Source organism: Triticum aestivum, chromosome 2D, assembly GCF_018294505.1.
Source record: "Triticum aestivum cultivar Chinese Spring chromosome 2D, IWGSC CS RefSeq v2.1, whole genome shotgun sequence".
Lineage (NCBI taxonomy): Eukaryota > Viridiplantae > Streptophyta > Magnoliopsida > Poales > Poaceae > Triticum > Triticum aestivum.
Window position 1 is genome coordinate 3,040,819 of NC_057799.1, and position 16,155 is coordinate 3,056,973.

General features: G+C 45.0%; 2 pseudogenes; one reads left to right on the forward strand and one right to left on the reverse strand.

Annotated features, from left to right (window-relative positions):
- Positions 1-300: 300 nt before the first annotated feature.
- Positions 301-12,590, forward strand: LOC123050902 (noroxomaritidine synthase 3-like; annotated as a pseudogene).
- Positions 12,591-13,205: 615 nt separating this feature from the next.
- Positions 13,206-14,793, reverse strand: LOC123050904 (berberine bridge enzyme-like Cyn d 4; annotated as a pseudogene).
- Positions 14,794-16,155: the final 1,362 nt, after the last annotated feature.

Sequence of the window (16,155 nt, forward strand, 5' to 3'; positions counted from 1 at the left end):
TGATGAGGGGTGGTGATTAGAGATTAGAGGTTAAAATAATTCAGAAATTTGAAAATAAAAAAAATAAAAAAAATTCGCAAAAAAACCAGGTTTAAACCTGCGGAGGAGGCCTTTAGTCCCGGTTAGCCACGAGAACCGGGACTAAAGCCTTTAGTCGCGGTTCGTAAGAGGCGCGACTAAAGGGGGGGTCTTTAGTCGCGCATATTTAGTCCCGGTTGCACAGCCGGGACTAAAGACCTTTGCGAACCGGGACTAAAGGCCTTTTTTCTACCAGTGCTTCCGTTCGGGCCCGGCAGGAGGATGTGCCCAGGCGTGGCGCTCGGCCTCGCCAACATGGAGCTGCTGCTCGCCAGCCTTCTCTACCACTTCAACTGGGAGCTCCCCGCCGGCGGGACACCGGAGGAGCTCGATATGTCTGAGGTGTTTGGCATCGCCGTCAGCAGGAAGTCCAAGCTCGTGTTGCGCGCTATGGAGCATACCACATTCGAAAATTAATACGTTTAGGACGTAGATAACGCCCACACGTGTGGCATTAGACGTCCGCCCACACACCGTGTGTGGTATGAGCAGGAGGCAGCCCACACGGACTGTGTGTGGGTGAACATTAGAATTGTCTATACGTGTGGACGCAGCTAATTCATGCCACACACCCAACAAGTACTACTCATCTTCATCCCGTGCGTGTGGCACGAAGCAAAAATGTCCACGCGTCCTGACGCAGCTACGTTAGGTACCCACACGTTCACGATTTAGTTGCCATTCGGGATGGCAAATGTAGTTATCCGAGATGGCAAATATAGTTGCAAAAGCACGGCAACTCTATCTGTTTGGTTACATATACTTGTCATGTCTAATTTATGGTAGTTGCCACGTGTAACCAAACCATAGTTGCCGTTTGTGATTAACTACTTGCTACATATGATCAAACAGTAGTTGTCATGTGTGTTTACCTAGTTGCCACGTGTGGTCCAACCATAGTTGCCATGTATGGTTAATCGCAGTTGCCATGTCTGTTTATTTGGTTGCCACGTACGCGCAACTGCAGTTACCGTCTAGCAACGAATCATAGTTGCCGTGTGTGTTTACCTAGTTGCCACGTACGCGTAACAGCAGTTGCCATCCAACAACGTACGAGGTCGTGTGGGCGAAAAGCAGTTCGCTCACACGCGCGTGGACTAGGTGATGGCTGTGTGGGCAGAAACTAGTTCGCCCACACAGCGCAGCTGGCAAGCCACGTGCTGCAGGGCGTGTGGGCGAACTCTCCAATGCCCACACACCAGCCCCGTCTTACGTGGCACGCGAAAACTACCTCAGTGTGTCAACATTCGTGCAAATTTAACTGCATCTACACGTGTGGGCGTTAGTATTTTTGTAGGTTTATTATCTCACCTGCTTGAAAAAAAAATCAATTTAGCTCTGCGGATCATGGAACTGACCTATTCTTACGAAGCCATCCTGCTAGCCACTCTAACTAATGGCTATTGGTGACATAAGTGAAGCACAAAAAAATTTAAACACACGCAGCGTGGAGATTTGAAAACATATTTTGTAATTTTTTGAAACATTTTCTTGAAAATTGTCAACAATTTTGAAATCCGAATATTCTTACAACCAAAAAACCATTTCTTTAGTTTCAAACATTTTTAAAAAAATGAACATTTTTTTCGAGTTACGAACAGATTTTGAAAAACATTAATTTTTTTAAGACCTGAATCATTTCTTAAAGCCCCAAGCATTCTTTAAAGTGCGAACAATTTTTGGCAAAAAATAATAAATTGTTGAAAACACGAACAATTTTGAAACCTGAACAAAATTTTAAAGTTCGAAAAAAAATTCCCATTTGTAAGTTCTTTAGAAGTTGTTCACATTCTAAAATAATGTTCAGGTTTCAAAATTTGTTCCTATTTTTTCAAAATATGTTTTTCTTTATAAATGTTCATGTTTTAAAAAATTACTTTAAAATTTAGTTCATGTTTCAAAAATTGTTGGTGATTTGAAAAAAAATCACGTTTAAAAATGGTTCATGTATAGAAAATATTCAGGGATTTCAAAAATAGTTCATGTTTGAAATTTTGTTTGTGTTTTTAAAATAAATTGTAATTCCAAAAATTGTTAAATTTTTTGGAAGACATGTTTGGAATTTGAAAAACTGTCTATTGCTTTTAAGAATATCCGAATTTCAAAAGCGTTGATTATTTTCAAGAAAATGTTAAAAAAATCTAAAATGTTTTCGAATCTCGATACTTACTCTTGTTAAATACTACCATGTTTCACATTTGTCACAAACAGTTATCAGGTGGTGTGGCTACACGATGAGTTCAGTAGCGCCGTATGTGGTTTTCGACCGGGGCGTGGTTATACTTGCCGGCCGGGATTGGTAACCGTCCTCTCGCACCAGGGTGTGTCCCCGCGATCCATAGATTGATCTGGTTTGACCTGCTCTATTTTCCAGGTCTTGTCGTAGGTCATATGTATACCTCAGTGCTGTCGTTTCTCTGCTTTTACAGCGAGGTGGAGCGGGCTGGTGTTCGGCCTGAGTTGTCGTTCTGCCCTGGCCACGTGGTGGTCGGTTGGGTCCATCAGCGGTATGGGCTCTAGCGCCTCGTCGTCGAATTGGGGTAGCAGTTTACGCTTCGGGTAATTCTTTGTTGGGCGGTCGAGGCCGTGCTCTTCGGCTGCCAAGACATTAGTCCATCTGTTGTTGAGCAGATCTTGGTCAATTTGCAGCTGTTGTTGTTTCTTTTTTTAGGCCTCTTGCCGTGGCTATTAGCCGGCATTTGAAGCGCTCTTGCTCGAGGGGTTCCTCTGGCACGATAAAATCTTCGTCGCCGAGGCTCACGTCGATCTTGGAGAGTGGCAGATATTTGCTGTCCTCCGAGTCTTCGTTCCCTGCTTGCTCGTCGGGGTCAATTTGCCCGTCCTCCCGGTCATCCTATTCGGATGTTGGCCTGATGGAGGCTTCCTGGTCTTCGGCGTTCTCCGGAGTATCATTGTCTCCGGTGCTAGTGTTGCTGCTCTTACCGCGACGCGATTTAGAGCGGCGCTGCTACCTCTTGAGCACTGCGTTGGTTTTCCCTTGAAGAGGAAAGGGTGATGCAGTAAAGCAACGTAAGTATTTCCCTCAGTTTTTGAGAACCAAGGTATCAATCCAGTAGGAGGCCACGCACGAGTCCCTCGCACCTACACAAACAAATAAATCCTCGCAACCAACGCGATAAGGGGTTGTCAATCCCTACACGGTCACTTACGAGAGTGAGATCTGATAGATATGATAGGATAATATTTTTCATATTTTTGTGATAAAGATGCAAATTAAAATAAAAGCAAAATAAAAGGCAATGGAAATAGCTTGCTGTTGTAAGATTAATATGATGGAAAAAGACCCCGGGGCCATAGGTTTCACTAGTGGCTTCTCTCATGAGCATAAGTATTACGGTGGGTGAACAAATTACTGTTGAGCAATTGACAAAATTGAGCATAGTTATGAGAATATCTAGGTATGATCATGTATATACGCATCATGTCCAAGACAAGTAGACCGACTCCTGCCTGCATCTACTACTATTACTCCACACATCGACCGATATCCAGCATGCATCTAGAGTATTAAGTTCATAAGAACAGAGTGACGCTTTAAGCAAGATGACATGATGTAGAGGGATAAACTCATGTAATATGATATAAACCCCATCTTGTTATCCTCGATGGCAACAATACTATACGTGCCTTGTTGCCCCTACTGTCACTGGGAAAGGACAGCGCAAGATTGAACCCAAAGCTAAGCACTTCTTCCATTGCAAGAAAGATCAATCTAGTAGGCTAAACCAAACTGATAATTCGAAGAGACTTGCAAAGATAATCAATCATACATAAAAGAATTCAGAGAAGATTCAAATATTGTTCATAGATAAACTTGATCATAAACCCACAATTCATCGGTCTCAACAAACACACCGCAAAAGAAGATTACATCGAATAGATCTCCACAAGAGAGGGGAAGAACATTGTATTAAGATCCAAAAAGAGAGAAGAAGCCATCTAGCTAGTAACTATGGACAGAAGGTTGCGGCGGTGGAATTAGGTTTTTAGCTCCGTATCTGGTAGTTTGGGGGTATGTAGGTATACATAGGAGGAAGAAGTACGTCGGTGGAGCAACATGGGGCCCACGAGGGTGGAGGGCGCACCTGGGGGGGGTAGGCGCGCCCCCCTACCTCGTGCCCTCCTGGTTGATGTCTTGACGTAGGGTCCAAGTCCTCTGGATCACGTTCGTTCCGAAATTCACGTTCCCGAAGGTTTCATTCCGTTTGGACTCCGTTTGATATTCTTTTTCTGCGAAACTCTGAAATAGGCAAAAAACAGCAATTCTGGGCAGAGCCTCCGGTTAATAGGTTAGTCCCAAAAATAATATAAAAGTGTATAATAAAGCCCAATAATGTCCAAAACAGAATATAATATAGCATGCAACAATAAAAAATTATAGATACGTTGGAGACGTATCAAGCATCCCCAAGCTTAATTCCTGCTCGTCCTCTAGTAGGTAAATGATAAAAACAGAATTTTTGATGCGGAATGCTACTTGGCATAATTTCAATGTAATTCTTCTTAATTGTGGTATGAATATTCAGATCCGAAAGATTCAAGATAAAAGTTCAATATTGACATAAAAATAATAATACTTCAAGCATACTAACTAAGCAATTATGTCCTCTCAAAATAACATGGCCAAAGAAAGTTCATCCCTACAAAATCATATAGTTTAGTCATGCTCCATTTCCGTCACACAAGAATGCTCTCATCATGCACAATCCCGATGACAAGCCAAGCAATTGTTTCATACTTTAGTAATCTCAAACTTTTTCAACCTTCACGCAATACATGAGCGTGAGCCATGGACATAGTACTATGGGTGGAATAGAATATAATGATGGGGGTTATGTGGAGAAGACAAAAAAAAGGAGAAAGTCTCACATCAACGAGGCTAATCAATGAGCTATGGAGATGCCCATCGATTGATGTTAATGCAAGGAGTAGGGATTGCCATGCAACGGATGCACTAGAGCTATAAATATATGAAAGCTTAACAAAAGAAACTAAGTGGGTGTGCATCCAACTTGCTTGCTCACGAAGACCTAGGGCATTTGAGGAAGCCCATTGTTGGAATATACAAGCCAAGTTCTATAATGAAAAATTCCCACTAGTATATGAAAGTGACAAAACAAGAGACTATCATGAAGATTATGGTGCTACTTTGAAGCACAAGTGTGGTAAAAAGGATAGTAACATTGTCCCTTCTCTCTCTTTCTCTCATTTTTTTCCTTTTTTTTTGGGCTTTCTCTTTTTTATGGCCTTTTTTTCTCACTTGGGACAATGCTCTAGAAAATGATGATCATCACACTTCTATTTATTTACAACTCAATGATTACAACTCGATACTATAACAAAGTATGACTCTATATGAATGCCTCCGGCGGTATACCGGGATATGCAATGAACCAAGAGTGACATGTATGAAAGAATTATGAATGGTGGCTTTTCCACAAATACGATGTCAACTACATGATCATGCAAAGCAATATGACAATGATGAACGTGTCATGATAAACGGAACGGTGGAAAGTTGCATGGCAATATATCTCGGAATGGCTATGGAAATGCCATAATAGGTAGGTATGGTGGCTGTTTTGAGGAAGATATAAGGAGGTTTATGTGTGAAAGAGCGTATCATATCACGGGGTTTGGATGCACTGGCGAAGTTTGCACCAACTCTCAATGTGAGAAAGGGCAATGCATGGTACCGAAGAGGCTAGCAATGATGGAAAGGTGAGAGTGCGTATAATCCATGGACTCAACATTAGTCATAAAGAACTCACATACTTATTGCAAAAATCTACAAGTCATCAAAAACCAAGCACTACGCGCATGCTCCCAGGGGAATAGATTGGTAGGAAAAGACCATCGCTCGTCCCCGACCGCCACTCATAAGGAGGACACTCAAAGAACACCTCATGTTTCAAATTTGTTACATAACGTTTACCATGCGTGCATGCTACGGGACTTGCAAACTTCAACACAAGTATTTCTCAAATTCACAATTACTCAACTAGCACAACTTTAATATCACTACCTCCATATCTCAAAACAATCATCAAGCATCAAACTTCTCTTAGTATTCAACACACTCATAAGAAAGTTTTTACTAATCTTGAATACCTAGCATATTAGGATTATTTAAGCAAATTACCATGCTATTTAAGACTCTCAAAATAATCTAAGTGAAGCATGAGAGAATAATAGTTTCTATAAAACGAAAGTTACCACCGTGCTCTAAAAGATATAAGTGAAGTGCTAGAGCAAAAAATATATAACTCAAAAGATATAAGTGAAGCACATAGAGTATTCTAATAATTTCCGAATCATGTGTGTCTCTCTCAAAAGGTGTGTACAGCAAGGATGATTGTGGTAAACTAAAAAGCAAAGACTCAAATCATACAAGACGCTCCAAGCAAAACACATATCATGTGGTGAATAAAAATATAGCTCCAAGTAAAGTTACCGATGGAAGTAGACGAAAGAGGGGATGCCTTCCGGGGCATCCCCAAGCTTTAGCCTTTAGGTGTCCTTAGATTATCTTGGGGTGCCATGGGCATCCCCAAGCTTAGGCTCTTGCCACTCCTTGTTCCATAATCCATCAAATCTTTCACCCAAAACTTGAAAACTTCACAACACAAAACTTAACAGAAAATCTCGTGAGCTCCGTTAGCGAAAGAAAACAAAACACCACTTCAAGGTACTGTAATGAACTCATTCTTTATTTATATTGGTGTTAAACCTACTGTATTCCAACTTCTCTATGGTTTATAAACTATTTTACTAGCCATAGATTCATCAAAATAAGCAAACAACACATGAAAAACAGAATCTGTCAAAAACAGAACAGTCTGTAGTAATCTGTAACTAACGCAAACTTCTGGAACTCCAAAAATTCATCCAAAATAGGAAGACCTAGAAAAAAAATTGTTCAGCAGAAATTGGAATCAATATTTTATCACGTTCTGGTGATTTTTAACAATTATTTTCGTGAACAGAAAGTTTCTGGAATTTTCAGCAAGATCAAATAACTATCATCCAAGAAGATCCTATAGGTTTAACTTGGCACAAACACTAATTAAAACATAAAAACAAATCTAACCAGAGGCTAGAACAATTATTTATTCCTAAACAGAAGCAAAAAGCAAAAAAACTAAAAACAAAATTGGGTTGCCTCCCAACAAGCGCTTTTCTTTAAAGTCTTTTAGCTAGGCATTGATAATTTTAATGATGCTCATATGAAAGACAAGAATTGAGGCGCAAAGAGAGCATCATAAAACACGTGACAAACACATCTAAGTCTAACATACTTCCTATGCATAGGCATCTTATAGGCAAACAAATTATCAAGGCAAGCAAAAACTAGCATATGCAAGGAAGCGGAAAGAAACAATAGCAATCTCAACATAACGAGAGGTAATTGAGTAACATGAAAATTTCTACAACCATATTTTCCTCTCTCATAATAATTACATGCAGGATCATAAGCAAATTAAACAATATAGCTATCACAAAACATATGCTTAACACGATCCACATGTATGCAAAGTTGACACTCTTCCAAAATAGTGGGATTAACATTAGCTAAAGTCATGACCTCTCCTAACCCACTTTTATCAAAAAATTCATAAGATTGATCAAAATCCAAATATGTGGGATCTAAAGTTGACACTCTTCCAAACCCACTTTCAATATTATTGCAAACACTATTATCAATCTCATATTCATCATGGGGCTTAAATAAATTTTCAAGATCATAAGAAGAATCACCCCAATCATGATCATTGCCACAAGTAGTAGCATAGCAAAACTAGCATCCCCAAGCTTAGGGTTTTGCATATTATTAGCACGATTGACATCAAGAGAATTTATAGTAAAATCATTCCAATCATGTTTTTTATTCGAGGAGCTATCGTGAATCTCTTCATAAAGTACTTCATCACAATTTTCAGATTCACATATTTCAAGCAAAACTTCATAAAGATAATCTAGTGCACAAAACTCACTAGCAATTGGTTCATCATAATTGGATCTCTTAAAAAGATTAGCAAGGGGATGAGGATCCATAAACTTTTAGCAAGCGAAGATGCAAGCAAAAAGAAGGCACATGACAACACAAGCAAACGAAAAAGATGAATGGAAGAGGGGCGAATAAAACGGCAAGAGTGAAGTGGGGAGAGGAAAACAAGAGGCAAATGGCAAATAATGTAATGCGGGAGATAAGAGTTTGTGATGGGTACTTGGTATGTTGACTTTTGCGTAGACTCCCCGGGAACGGCGCCAAAAATCCTTCTTGCTACCTCTTGAGCACTGCGTTGGTTTTCCCTTGAAGAGGAAAGGGTGATGTAGTAAAGCAGCGGAAGTATTTCCCTCAGCTTTGGAGAACCAAGGTATCAATCCAGTAGGAGGCCACGCACGAGTCCCTCGCACCTACACAAACAAATAAATCCTCGCAACTAACGCGATAAGGGGTTGTCAATCCCTACACGGTCACTTACGAGAGTGAGATCTGATAGATATGATAGGATAATATTTTTGGTATTTTTGTGATAAAGATGCAAAGTAAAATAAAAGCAAAATAAAAGGCAATGGAAATACCTTGCTGTTGGAAGATTAATATGATGGAAAATAGACCCGGGGGCCATAGGTTTAACTAGTGGCTTCTCTCATGAGCATAAGTATTACGGTGGGTGAACAAATTACTGTTGAGCAATTGACAAAATTGAGCATAGTTATGAGAATATCTAGGTATGATCATGTATATAGGCATCACGTCCAAGACAAGTAGACTGACTCCTGCCTGCATCTACCACTATTACTCCATACATCGACCGCTATCCAGCATGCATCTAGAGTATTAAGTTCATAAGAACAGAGTAACGCTTTAAGCAAGATGACATGATGTAGAGTGATAAACTCATGCAATATGTTATAAACCCCATCTTGTTATCCTCGATGGCAACAATACTATACGTGCCTTGCTGCCCCTACTGTCACTGGGAAAGGACACTGCAAGATTGAACCCAAAGCTAAGCACTTCTCCCATTGCAAGAAAGATCAATCTAGTAGGCCAAACCAAACTGATAATTCGAAGAGACTTGCAAAGATAACCAATCATACATAAAAGAATTCAGAGAAGATTCAAATATTATTCATAGATAAACTTGATCATAAACCCACAATTCATCGGTCTCAACAGACACACCGCAAAAGAAGATTACATTGAATAGATCTCCACAAGAGAGGGGGAGAACATTGTATTGAGATCCAAAAAGAGAGAAGAAGCCATCTAGCTAGTAACTATGGACCCGAAGGTCTGAGGTAAACTACTCACACTTCATCGGAGAGGCTATGGTGTTGATGTAGAAGCCCTCCGTGATCGATGCCCCCTCCAGCGGAGCTCCGGAATAGGCCCCAAGATGGGATCTCACAGGTACAGAAGGTTGCAGCGGTGGAATTAGGTTTTTGGCTCTGTATCTGGTAGTTTGGGGGTACGTAGGTATATATAGGAGGAAGAAGTACGTCGGTGGAGCAACGTGGGGCCCATGAGGGTGGAGGGCCCGCCTGGGGGGTAGGCGCGCCCCCTACCTCGTGCCCTCCTGGTTGATGTCTTGACGTAGGGTCCAAGTCCTCTGGATCACGTTCGTTCCGAAAATCACGTTTCCGAAGGTTTAATTCCGTTTGGACTCCGTTTGATATTCTTTTTCTGCGAAACTCTGAAATAGGCAAAAAAACAGCAATTCTGGGTTGGGCCTCTGGTTAATAGGTTAGTCCCAAAAATAATATAAAAGTGTACAATAAAGCCCAATAATGTCCAAAACAGAATATAATATAGCATGGAACAATAAAAATTATAGATACGTTGGAGACGTATCAGGCGCCGCTGGCGTCGACATTTCGGCGGTATCTCAGGAGATTCGTCCTCGACTGGGTTTTTCTCATCATCGCCGTCGCCGTTTTTAGGTGTATCCACCATGTATACGTCATACGAGGAGGTGGCCGTCCAACGTCCGGTGACCGGTGGGTTTTGGGCCTGCTCCTCTCCGGCATCGTCGTCCATACCGTCGATGTCTTCGGAGGCGTAATCAAGCATGTCGGTTAGGTCCTCGACAGTGGCTGGGTGGGAAGTAAAATTCCCTGTTTCCAGCCCCTAGTCCGGGCTGGGCGTGATTCAGAAGCGGTTCCTCTATGATGACGAGGGATCGCATTAGGTCCAAAGCCTCGTTTAAGAGCGGGGTTTGGACACGGTCGGAAGTTTCTGGTCCGAGCTCGCATGACGCGGGCCTCCAGGGTTCGGAAGTAGTATCCGGAGAAGAGTCCGGCTTTGCAATGATTGCCGGAGACGCTATTCTCTTGGTGTTGAGCTCTAAGGCGACCGAATTACCATGACTGGGCCACCGTGATCCTCGCCGGCACACGCCACAACTTCGCAGGTCACGCGGGGCTAGCCGGCGTCCGGTTTTTCGTCACATGTGATCCGTCTAATGTGCGCTAGATCTTCACGTCCAACTTCCTCAACTACCCCAAGGGCGAGGAATTTGCGGAGATCTTCGACGTCCTGGGCCACGGTATCTTCAACGCCGACGGCGAGTCTTGGCGGCGGCAGTGTGCCAAGTCCCAGCTCCTGATGGCCGGCCCCCGTTTCCGCTCTTTCTCGGCACGGTGCAGCCGTGACAAGGTGGAGAAGAGCCTCCTTCCATTCCTGGCGCACGCTGCTGACGCCGGCGCCCGCTGTGACCTACACGACGTGTTCCTAAGGCTGACCTTTGACCTGACCTGCAACCTCGTCTTCGGGGTCGATCCCTGCTGCCTGCAGATCGGCCTCCCCGCTGTGCCCTTCGCTCACGCCATGGACGACGTGCTGGAGACAGTCATCCTCCCACCGGCGTGCTGGAGGCTCATGTACCGGTATGAGGTCGGCCCAGAGAAGAAGATGGCCGTGGCTCGTAGTACCATCGACCGATTCACCGTAGACATGATCGCCAAACGCAGATCCGATCTCAAGCTCCACGTCGAGGACATCCGCGAATCCCCCGACATGCTATTCCTTTATATGCGACGGTGACGCAAGCGACGAGTTCTTGCGTGACACTGCAGTGAACCTCCTGCTCGCAGGCCGGGACACCACCAGCACGGCGCTGTCGTGGTTCTTCTACCTCCTATGCAAGAACCCGCGCGTGGAGCTGAGTATCCGGGATGAGCTGGCGCCGATCGCAGCCACAAAGATGGTGGCCGCGGCCAACGACATGGTGGTGTTCGACATGACCGAGCTGAGCAACATGGTGTACCTGCACGCGGCGCTGTGTGAGTGCCTGAGGCTTGTTAGAATTAATGGGCTAGGCCCATAGCAATTTCTGAAATCTCAAAGCCCATGTGTAAAAATGGCAAGTGGTGGCGCTAAGTTTAGTCCCACCTCGGAAGTTGAAGAAGAGTTGAACCTCTTTATATAGTGGGTTCTCTCCATCACTCTAAGTGGTGTGTGAGAAGAGAAAGGAAAAGCCACACGCGCGCGCTCGCTCGCCTCGCCGGGGCGAGGCGTACATGCGACATGTGCGTGAATGGTCCGCCGAAATCCGGTCTTATCCGGTAAGTATACGAATTAGAAACCGAGTCGGTTTGGGATTTGTGATTGCGACACAATACCTCATCTTACAACTTGCGCCGCCGTCGTAGTCTACTCCATCCCAAACGCCGGCGTGTATCGACGCGTGGGAGAGCAGGTCTCCGGAACCGTTCGTCTTTGCGATCCTGCACCGGGAGAGGACGAGTTAGGTTTTTGGGAAGCGCTGTGCGCGACTGCTCAAATTCGTCATCACGGGTCGTCTTCCGTCCAAGTCGGGCGGTGCTACTCATCGTCGTATTCATCGCCGTCAGCAGCAGATCGTCGCCAACACCGTCGCACCCATAATAGCTAACGACCAGTACGTCCAACATCCTCTGTTCATGTCTGTCTCTACAGCTATTGTTACGTGTTTGCTGCTGTTATGCATGTCTTGTTGTTTTTCTAGTTTGCTAGATTATTGCATGCTAGTATCTCTTCTAGTCATGAATTATTTACTGGAATTAATCATGAACTCGCCTAATATTCCAACAAGGCTTTACCCGCCCGTGCCCTTCCAGCACAAGGTGGCAACGCACAGTGACGTGCTCCCAAGCGGCCACCAGATGAAGGCCGGCGACAAGATACTCGTCTACTCCTACTCCATGGGGAGGATGGATGGCGTGGGGGGCAAGGACTGCATGGAGTTCAGGCCGGAGAGGTGGATCGCCGATGACGGAAAGCTGAGGTACGAGCCGTCTTACAAGTTCGTCGCCTTTAACGCAGATCCCAGGACCTGTCTCGGCAGGGAAGTGGCCTTCACGCAGATGAAGGTCGTCGTCGCCGCCAGGCTGAGGCCGTGCCGGGGCACGTCGTCGAACCAAAGCTGTCCATCATACTCCACATGAAAAACGGGTTCGCTGTCACCATGAAGAGGAGGAACGTCATGGACGTGCAGGGCTAGGTAGCATATAGCAGACACGTACATGTACGTACCGTGTATGCACAAGTGCCATGTGAGCTTGCGAAAGTGGCATCTGTGCTTACAAACGGTGCAATGCTGTATATTAATAAAACGCAGCAGCTATTTGTAAGTTCCGTGAATTTGTATTTTTGGGATTAGTCGATTTCATCGGAGAAGGAAGAAGGAGGTGAAACGCAGCACCAAGGTGGAGATGGAGGCACAGCAGAAACCGGCAGCGAGGCTCATGGATGTGGGTGAAGCTGAGCCAGGAGCGACCCATAACCCACGCTGTCGCAAGCGGAACTGATTCCAAGGTTTGACATGTGGGGTTGGGGGTGGGGGCGGGTTTTCATATTGCATTCCCTGTTGTATTATATGGAGTGCAGATAACATGAAGAAAAAGATGAAGGAGAGCTGTTGAGACTTGAAGTTTTTTCAAGGCAACTATGACTATGTGGCACAATCAATCTATCAAGAAGCAAGTGTAGTTCACTGGATTCATTAAATACTCATATCTCTCGCAACAATCATGTGAAATATATAGCCCTCCAAAAGTCAAATGGGCATCGGTCGGGAAATTTCCTCGTTTTGATTGTGTGTCGTAAAACATCTCTTCTACTTCAATGTAAAAGCGGAGCTCCTGCTTCTCGCGTCAAAAAATAAAGATGCTCGTTTTGGCAGGGGGATGCTTTGCTCATTGCGGAAGTAGTTGTGGGGGTCGATCTTAGCCTTGGCCTTGGTGAGCCTCTGGTAGTTACCCTTGAAGTATTTCGGCCCCCAATTGGGGCCGAGATCCAGGTCCCTGCAGTTGAAGTAGGCTCCCCTTGGCCTGGATTTGGAGCTCACGTACGGCGCCATGAAGGCGTACATGTCCCTGACCCACTTGGTCTCCATGGCTCCGTTATATGCCGAATCCACCGGCCAGTAGTTGTACAACTGCATGCTGTACAGCACGCCGGCGCGGTGCGGGTACGGCGTCGCGTCCTCTGCCACGTTGCTCATCTTCCCGCCGTATGGGACCAAGATGACCTGCGCGTTGGGCTGCCTGAGCTGCTTGTAGAAGATCTTGGCCCACACCTCCCGGCGAATGGCGCGCCGGACGTAGTCCGTCGTCGCCTTGAAGCCATGGCTGGAGTCGAACTCAGAGGTGGTCCGCTTCGTGAGGTCCTCCACGGTCGCGCTGTTGATGTAGGCCATGGACTCGATCCAGGTCATCTCCTTGCAGTCGGAGCGGCTCAAATTCAGCTCCGGGATGCCATCGCTCCTGCTCATCAGCGGGAGGAGCGCGTCACACGTGCCGAGGAACACTGCTCGGAAGACGGCCATGCCGTTCTGGACAAGCGCCCTGATGTACAGCTCCTCCGGCAGGGCCGGCGCCACCTTCTGCCACTTGGTGACCGCGTGCACGGCGGCGCCCTGGCTGTTGGACACCGAGACCTCGAACACCGACACCGTCGCCGGGACGGGCACGAGCCTCACCTGCCACTTCAGCACGACGCCAAAGCTCCCGCCGCCGCCGCCTCGAATGGCCCAGAAGACGTCGTCCCCCATGGTGGTCTTGTTCAGGAGCGTGCCATTGGCGTCCACCAACTCGGCATCAATGACGTTATCGACCGCTAGCCCGTGCTTGCGCATCAGCGTGCCAAAGCCACCGCCGCTAAAATGGCCTCCGACGCCGACGGCCAAGCACACGCCGGCCGGGAACCCAAGAAGGTTGCTCGCCTTTGATATGGCATAATAGAGCTCGCCGAGCGTCGCGCCGGACTCCACCCACACCGTCGACGTCTGGTTGTCGACGACCACGGTGCGTAGCTCCGACATGTCGAGCATCGCGAAGCCCTCGATGCCCACGGACCGGTACGACAGGCCCTCATAGTCGTGCCCGCCGCTGCGCACGCGCAGGGGCACCCCGTTTAGGCTACCGCAGCGCACGGCGATCTGGACGTGGTGAGCATTCGCCGGCATCACGACATAGAGCGGCCTCCCGGTGGTATTTGCGAGGAACTTTGGGTTCCTAATGTATTTGTCAAGCTGCGTGTTGAACAAATCTTCGCCCTGCTCGAACACTGAGATGTTAGCCTTCGTGAGGCATTGGAGGAAGCCAGCGGGCGACGCTTGGGAAGAAGAAGAGATCATGGAGCAGCTGCTGAACAAGAAGGTTAAGGTGAGCAGCAGTGGCGGCTAAGTTGAAGCGCTTGGCCATGGCGATCGTTGCTACTACTCCTCCCTCTCCGTCCCCAAATAGATGGCCTATATAGTAAAAGGCATCAATATATTTAATGACATAAATAGATACTAGAAATATCAATGCTTACTAAGTTTACCCGGATATCTATTTGATATTAAGAAAATGTATGGGATGGCATCAATTAAATAGATATTTAGATATAGCAATCCCTATGCATATCTAAACAATCCTCAGTTAATGTCCTTTTGAGAGAAAGTTTATGAGATATCTTAGATTTGGTGCCAAGAGCCACATTTAGATTAACATATTGTTGATTTTAATCAAGATACTAATTGCACATCTATATTGGGTAAGACATCAATTGTATAGTAGGTAGGACATTAATTGCATGTAGATAATTTCCCTCAAAAAAATTGCATGTTGATAATTGGTAGGATATTGAGTATCCGGCGGATTTTATGGCATGACATTGAGTCTAAACGTGTTTATAACAAGTGGCAGTAGTGGGTAATTTTAGCACTGTAAAGTGTTTGGTGTTCAACATTGGAGCTATTTAAAATACTAGACCACGTGATTTGATGACCGAGATGGTTTGGTTCTACCTCTATGGGTCTTTTTATATTGGTATATACTACTCCCTCCGTCCGGAAATACTTGTCGGAGAAATGGATGAATCTAGACGTATTTTAGTTATAGATACATCCCATTTTATCCATTTCTCCCACAAGTATTTCGGGACGAAGGGAGTAGATAAGATGTCACACCAAATTTTTACCTAGTTGGCATGACTAAGATATAGTACACGATGTAGTATTTGAACTGCGCTAACAACCCTACTTGACAGAGCGACACACATCATGTCATTGGTATTTAGTTTAATGCGCATTATTTTTGGCAAAACAATTGTGTATATACAATGTATACTACGTACTGTGTGGGGAAAAACAAATATTTACGCGTGATACGAGGGTATCCAAGCATTTAGCCCAAACACAAGGCATAGCCCATGTTGTCTCCCTTCAAACCCAACATGGACCAATAGCCCAATATCCTTATCCCAGTCTAGTCTAGTACAGAAATAACTGCAACCATGATCACACGAGACTCAGTTAATTCGACCATCACACGAACTAGCACGCCCCATCCCCCAAATTCTGATCGCACGCATCCATCATAGGATAATACATCCATTTCAGTGACAACTAATTCTGAACAAAGGCAGTATTAGCGATGTGACTTTGCAATGTGCGAATGTTTGTGAATTTGTGACAAACGAGCATTACTTATGAAAAAATAGTACTCAAGTATTGCCATTTTGATACGTTGAACAAATGGCACTTCTATATATTAAACAAGTAGTGATTTTTATGTGGAACA